General features: G+C 38.0%; 1 protein-coding gene across 3 annotated transcripts in view; it reads right to left on the bottom strand.

Annotated features, from left to right (window-relative positions):
- The window catches only part of TLL1 (tolloid like 1), a 296,082-nt gene that overhangs the window by 287,206 nt on the left and 1,054 nt on the right, over window positions 1–7,822 (bottom strand). The gene's annotated exons all lie outside the window — the stretch shown is intronic.

Here is a 7,822-nt window from a genome sequence, read left to right as displayed (position 1 = left end):
GAGAGCAAACGTTTTTGAGAATGATGAGGGCAATGAATGTACAAATGTGATTTACACAATTGATGTATGTATGGATTGTGATAAGAGTCGTATGGGCACCTAATAAAACGATTAAAAAATAAAATATAAACAACAACAACCACAAAACAACTTATGAGAAGAGAGGTCCAAGCAACATCTATTGCTGGGAGACAGTATGATAATTTGCGGAAAGTAATTCATTTTCTTCAAAGACATTTTCTAATACAGTAAATATGACAATTAGTAAATATACCAAGTGTGTCAGACTTCTTACTCTTAGGAAAGTAGACTAAAACTTCAAGTGATTTAGTTGGATCCTATCATCTCTAAAATTTCTCATTCACTGGATCTTAGGGCTTCTTGTCTAATTGGGATTGTAAAAGATTAAGTTCGCTAGGAACCTTCACAAAGCATACTTGTTTTCTCAAAGTCATTCACGCATCATTTACATACATAATGTACACTGTAAACCATTTTCCTGAATTGTCTGCGTTTGAAAGAAGGCTCTCACACTCTGTATGGGCTCATACTCATGAATTCAATGACCACTCAGAAAGCAAATCCAAAGTGGGCAGCAGTTTAACACAGGCCACACAAAATGGCAGGACTATGCCAGGAACTGAACACAAATGACTGGAATCTATTCACCTCCTGCCTTAACCAACATGAAAAGGCTGCTGTCACAATTTATAAACATGGGTTAACAAACAGCAGTATCCCCTGTATATTATTTATCAAGCGAATAATTCCCTAATCCTACTAACATATGCATTTTCAGATGCTTCACATATAATTAGGTATTTCATTTGTAACTCTCCACAACTGGGGAAATCTGTCTTGAAAGAGAGCAGATTGTGCACTATAATCCATTCAACTGAACAGTGTTGGCCATCTCTACAATACCTTTTATGACTTGTGAAATGCAAGCATGTTGAAGGCAAGCTATATCCTCATTAATATAATCACAGGGCATGAATGCCCATCACACAAACTCCAACCATGGAGAAAAGAGACTTCTTTCTGGAAGCCCAGCTCCACATTCTCACCACTGACCATCTATGATCTATCCACTTAATCTTTTAGAGCCTCAGTTTCTTCATGTGTCCAAAGGGACAAAAATAGCCTTACTTGATGGAGTTGTGGAGAAGACAGGAGACCCTATTTTCTCTTTTAAGTATAAAAAGATGAATGTAGGAAAAGATTATTATGAGTCATGAAGATAAAGCATAGTATCCAAAAATAAGTTCTCTTGAAAATTCTCCATTCTCAAAAAGAAAATTAAGTTCTCCAGTCTATAGAGCATTGTGAATTATGCATAATGCTTAAAGCAAAATAACATTAGTAAAAGACACAAACTCCCAAGAATTAGTGATCAGAAAAGTCAGGGGCAGAGGAGTGGAATTTCATCTTTACAGGACATCAACTGATGAGACTATCTTTTCCAAAGCTGCACAAGAACCTGAGACTCTCTTAATAAACACTTCAAATCCATGGATAGGCAGAAAAGAGGAAACTTAGAGAACACAGATATCAGCATCCAGTCCCAGAGTAGTTAGAAGTGTCCCTATGGTACACTCCCCAAGTGCTTACAGTCTGTTACAGGTGAGAAATGTAAAGAATGAGGAGGGTATTCCAGCCTGTTACCATTCCACTTCTCCTATCACCTAAATTAAGTGTCATCAATAGCAAGCTCAACAATGTATAAACTTTCTAATGTTAACAGTAAAACTTACAGGTTTTGCCTCCCACCAGTAATAACTCCCATGGATGGATATTTCAAACAGTGCAATGTTTTAGAAACTACTGGAATAGCTTTTTAATAATTGAATTGTATATTTTAAATACCATACTAACACATAACTTTAGATTTTGTTTGGGAAAAAGATATCTGGAGGAACTTTTGACCTACTTCATGCATGACTTTTCAGAATCATTATCATTTAAAGAGGTTACTTTTAACGGATTGCGATTGCACGAATCATCCTAAAGGTAATGTGACCATGCGGGAGGGGAACTGTTCTAAAATTGATGTAGGGGTGATTGTACGATTCTCCGTGATATGATTTAATGAATGAACTATTGAATTATGTGATATGTAAATTACTTGTGAATAAAATTTCAGGGGGAAAAAGAAGTTACTTTTTCTTTAAAATAAACTAGTACATTTTACTTTTTAGCTTACACTATAAATGTAAATTGCAGAAGAATCACTGATTAAAACAAACACTTTCTTGATTCACTCTCTGGATTTCAATTCACACCTAGTTTACAATGCTTCTTAAAACAAATAAATAGTTGAGCTCTTTACAACAGCTTGACAGGATTAGTGCACATGTGTAAGGAGCTGACAAAACAAGCATTCCATTAGCCCAACCCACAATGTCTCAAAATGTAATAGTCAGTAGCCATTTCAGAGCAGACAATGGCAAGAACTAAATAAATAAGCAAAGGATTCCCTCCTACTATTTTCTGGGGAGAAAACAACAAACACATTCTATATAATTCACTTCACAACTTTGAGGTTATAATGTTTTTCTCCCCAGGTGTTATCATTCAACAGATAACTAAAGGAAATAAACCACAAAAATCATAGTGCTAAATCATTCTGTTGCATGCGGCATTGGGAAGAAGACTCCACGCCTTAATTTAGGAAGTATAAACCCATGATTGACTCCATATCTTGAAATATGAAAGAACTCTAAGAGGCCAGAAAAGTCTTCCAGTAAATGAAATCTTACATTTCTAGGAATCTTGCCAGCCACCTAAGTTTTGGCCTAACTCTGAGCTTAAGATGGGACAGGAGGTATTGTTAAATTTGGGGGGGGGGGGAATGGCAAATCCCCACCTCCCAGGATCCCCAAACACCAGATGGCCCCAGCAGGATATGCAATCCCTCATTTTAAGTGGATTACTTGCTTGTCCTTTCTTGGCATTTTTAGAAAGCTTAGAAATGATCTCAGTTTTAAATATCGTAAGAAGATGGTATAAGGTACTATTAGACATAGAGATCATATTCTAATTTTTTTTAGTAGTGATGGTAAATCATCAACCCTTAACACTACCCATTTGAGTGCTCAACCAATTTATGACCTAACCCTTTTGTCTGAGAAGCTTGAGGAATTATTAAATATGAGTATGACTAGTATTCATAAGAAGATTTGAAAAGAATTTTGCAGTCAGTAGGGTAAGGAGGTTCAAGTTCACATCAGGGAAAGTTCTATGATGTTGAAAGAGAATTAATACCTGACACAGAAGGAAGACAATGTGGGGCCTGCAGAAGAGACTGCCTATGGTATCAATTAGACTTTTGAAGAAAATTAAGTGGTCATTAAGGCAAGATAAGTAATTCTGAAAATACATATTCACTTTTTCAAAACACCTTTGCTAAGCTTTTCCACACTTTTTTATTGTCTTACATTGGCCTACTAAGGAGGCCTCAAAGCAATGACCTAAATGGAAACAGTAAAGATTTACACAAACTCACCAAGAGCAGGTATTCTGGTTAGATTATTTTAATTTGCAAAAGACATTGCCTTCTACACAGGAGGAAGTGGGGGGGTGCGCTATCGGGAAAACATGGGTTTAAAAATGGCAGTAGGAGGGTTAGAACTTGCTTAGTCGGAGGGACTATATTTGAAAAATAAATCTGTCCTATTCCTTCCTTACAACAGTGGCTGCCATCTGTGGGCCAAAAATAAACATGGGCCCTCAAGACAAGGCTGAATAATTACTCCTGGCAAATAATGAACAGAACCCAAACCTCCAAAATATGATGCCTTTTCCATCCTTCCCATCTCTCTTGTTAAAAAACCAAAAAATGTATATTTGTTTACTTCTCAGTTGGCACCAGAGACAGGCTAAGAACAAAAAACAAAGTTCAAGAAGAGCTGAGGACTGAAAACTAAAACAGAAAAGGCTCAGTAGAAACAAAACTATGAGATTTGTATTTAGAAAGGGGCAAGTCGAGGCTTATATGTTTGGATAATTTAAATTATGAGAGAATCAAGTAGACATAGGCCTACAAAGAAGACTGAATAATTAAGGCTGGTGAATAATGAACAGAGCCCAAGCATCCAAAATATCATGCACAGTGACTGCAACAATGGGCTCAAACAGAACAATTGTGAGGATGGCGCAGGGCCGGGGGTGTTTTATTCTGTTGCACATAGGGTCACTACGAGTCAGACGTGACTTTATAGCACCTAGAAACAACAAAGTGGACAGGAGGTTGAACACCTCATTCTACAGAGCTAAACTTACCAATTTCTCAGTGTAAGAAAGTGCAGCACTGAGAACAAAAATAATGAAAAATCTTACCAAGGAACGATAACTGATGAAACTGTTTCAAGAGTTCATGTGCTAGGATACTAGGACATGGCTCATGAAAGCAGAAAGAATATTCTAGGATGACAACAGGCTATTGCTATACAAATGAATTGCAAATGCTATTCTAAAGGCAAGTTTAACCTTGTGAGTCATAGACCTCTAATCAAGTTTGGGTTTTTTCTAGGAAATAGAGTCATTTGCTTGGGAGAGTCCAGGTAAAATATCAAAAACCCACTGCTATTGAGTAGATTCTAAACTAAAGGAGCCCTGTTGGGTGGAGGAGCCTGTCTCATGGGATTCCCAAGGCTGTCATTGTAAGGATGGATGCAGACTGCCACAGCTCTCACCTGCAGAGCAGGCTGGTGGGGTCAGCCACTGGACCAGCGGGACTAGAGAATCATTTTGCTCCAAGATGCTTATACTCTTCTGAATAAGTCTTACAAATCTCTACCTGGAATTCAAGATGCTAAGTTCTTCCTCTCTTTTATTCGGTCTTTAATTTTCAATTGCATGAGATTTCTCGACATCTTTTTCAAAACACACACACAAAGAAGGAAGGCATAGAAAAGTGGAGTGGTAGAAAGAAGGAAAGGCAAAAGTTTGGCAATAACCAGTAACTTCATCATGTCTCTGCTTGTCCATGTCATCTCTAGATAAATCTGCTTGCAGATCAATGTGTACACTAAATTTTCCCAGGCTTTCCAGATATTAATACTCAGAATAATATGCATTGATATAGTACAGAAATGACACGAGACCCCTCTGTTTGGGTTCTGGAGTGAGTCCCTGCAGCATCAGCTCCCTTGTATCTCTTGGGGCCATTCTGAATGAGAGAAAGTGGGAGAAATCCGATTCCATATTCCAATGGCTGTGGGTCAAACTGAGAAGAACAGCCATATGCTCTTGGGAATTATTTGCAACATTGTACATCTGAGAGTTCATTTATATAGAAATAAATTACCTATATTCTGCTTGAGAGATTTGGTAATATATTGGAAGTTATGTTGCACTAACTTACCTACCTTCACTTATACCAAACAAAGAGCTTCCTATATCAATATGGCAGGAGAATGAATTTAAATTAACACAAGGTACCCTTCTTTCCTTTTAGTCCATACATTTGCAGAGTTATGATAGGTATACAAATTTTATTATACTTCACAAATATATCAAGGATGGCATAATTTTTAACAAATTGAGACTATTTCTCTCTAGTAAATGTATCTCTCTGGTAGCCTGCATCCTAGGTAAACCTGAACTAATTTCTGTTCTTCTTACTTCAAGAGAGGCTTCTATAGGCCAATTAAGAATGCTGTGCAAAACCCAATACAGCTCGACTTTGCAGCCAGGACACTTGTAATTAAAGCTGGAATCATCTTCTCAAAGACACTAACTTGGCTAAGCATCTGTGTAATGGGCAGATGCCAAAATCCTACCTGATTAGGCTGTTATGAATCTCAAAACTGTGTTGAAGTCATAAAACTATGCTAACTGTTAAATCTAGCTATGAGATAGATTGAAGAATATTGGATCCCCTGTCAGTGAAGTTAAGAAAAAGGCACTTTGTTCCTGGACCATGCCTTCAACTCTACTCTTTGAAAAAGGTAGATCAAAAGGGTTCCAAGAAGTTGGAGAGCTCTCTGTCCCTGGCTTTTGCAAACTTATCCTCACTGACCTTGTTTGACTTCTGGATGGGATTTCCATGTGCTACAGTTTTTGTTTTTTGTTTTGCTCATTAGTACTTCTACTTGTTTTTTGTGTGTGTTTGTTTTTACAATGCCAAAAGGGAGACACTAAGGTTTTGTCAAACTTTAGCCAAGATGGAAAATGAAAGAGTTTAATTTCTTGAAATTAAAATGGCAGAGTTGGTCACTTTAAAAAATGCTATCAAATCATGAGTCATTCTAATTGCTCTCACATAACACACAAAGGACACAAACAAATGCATGCTCACGTGGTCTCTTCCACTTAGACTAGGAAGGAATAATATCAGAGTAATAATGTGTTCACAGTGGTGGGTTTTGTCCTAACAGCTATATTAATAAACCAATATTCAAGTGGGGGTAGAATAAATGTAATGATTTTTTGCCCTGGATGTATATTTATTGTGGAATGTAAAACATTCTACTTGAAGCATGTTTCAATATATATAAGTTTTAAATTTTGAAATATTCTTAAAGATAGTTTTCATCAAAATGTTCACATAACCTCCTTCTAGGCAAATAAGCCTGAGAAAAATAAACTCTTAAATGTGCATTAGCTATTCTTTGGATGCTTTAAAAACATATTTTCCAAAATTAGACAAATATATAGACACACCCTCGGTTTTCATGATAATAGCCAATAATATGGTTCACAAACCTTAACCAACAATGCCAACTCAGTGCCATCATGCTGATTACAACTCATCGTGTCCCCATGGGATGGAGTAGAACTGCTCTCTCCAGTTTCCAAGGCTGTAAATCTTTAGAGGAGCAGAGAGCATCCTTTTTCTCAGCAGAGCTGCTGCATTTGAACTGTTGACCTTGTGGTTTGCAGCCGAATACAGCTCATGGTGCCACCAAAGCACCCTTTAACACAACAGACCATAAAACACAAGTCTAACAATACAAAGGAACTCAAAAAGTTTGTGGAAAACTTGCATTATGTTTTGGTTCGATTTTCCACAAACTTTTTGAAGGCCTCTTATATTACAATCTAAAAATATAAAAATAGCATTATGGTTCTACATTATCACAAACAATAAATCACAATTGTCACTGGTTTCTAAACATTTTCCCAAAACATTTAGTTTCTCAGCATGAAACCTACAGTAGGGAGCTAGCTGCATGACCCTGCTGCCCAGTCACTAGCCACCCAGTGTGCCCTTCCACCCAATGAACAGGAATGTTCCAGAAAGGATTCCGGAGTGCTGGAAGTGATAGGAGGGCATTTACAAGCAAGCGCGGATCACTTTGAAATGTTGACTTCCAGGCAGGCACGCTTCTCTGCTAAATTATTCCCGGTTTTTAATAAGTAGCTGAGAAAGAATGTGCCAAAGAACAGTTCTTGTCAGGTACACCACATACACAGCCGCCTTGCCAGAAGAGTGTGTCACCAGTGGTAAAAATAAGGGAATTTCCAGCATTCCCTTCCTTTGTCAAGTCTTCCTTCCTTCAGGCCCAAGAGAAACTGAGCATGTTTTGCATACTATCCAAGGAAAGACATCCCTTGGACAAACTGACCCAATATGCTTGCACAGGGTTTAGAAAGAGAGTACATTTGTTAAGCTACCCACTCCCTTCATCTGAAATTCCTGCTTTTTAACTTGCAAACAACTCTACAACAAGTCTGTGTAAAACCACTGTAAATAACTTCCTTCTCAAGCAATACTGTCTCCTCACTCAAGTACAGCCGGGCAGAGCTGTGAGCCCGAGCGCCCAAGGTGCCTTCTGCGGGCGTCCGGGGCGCCGCGCTCCCGTGGCGGTCGGGGTCC

The sequence above is a fragment of the Echinops telfairi genome, unplaced genomic scaffold (genome assembly GCF_000313985.2).
Source record: "Echinops telfairi isolate 266 unplaced genomic scaffold, ASM31398v2 ScPeMD7_39;HRSCAF=148, whole genome shotgun sequence".
NCBI classification, from domain to species: Eukaryota; Metazoa; Chordata; class Mammalia; order Afrosoricida; family Tenrecidae; genus Echinops; species Echinops telfairi.
This window is presented reverse-complemented; position numbering and strand designations above follow the sequence as displayed.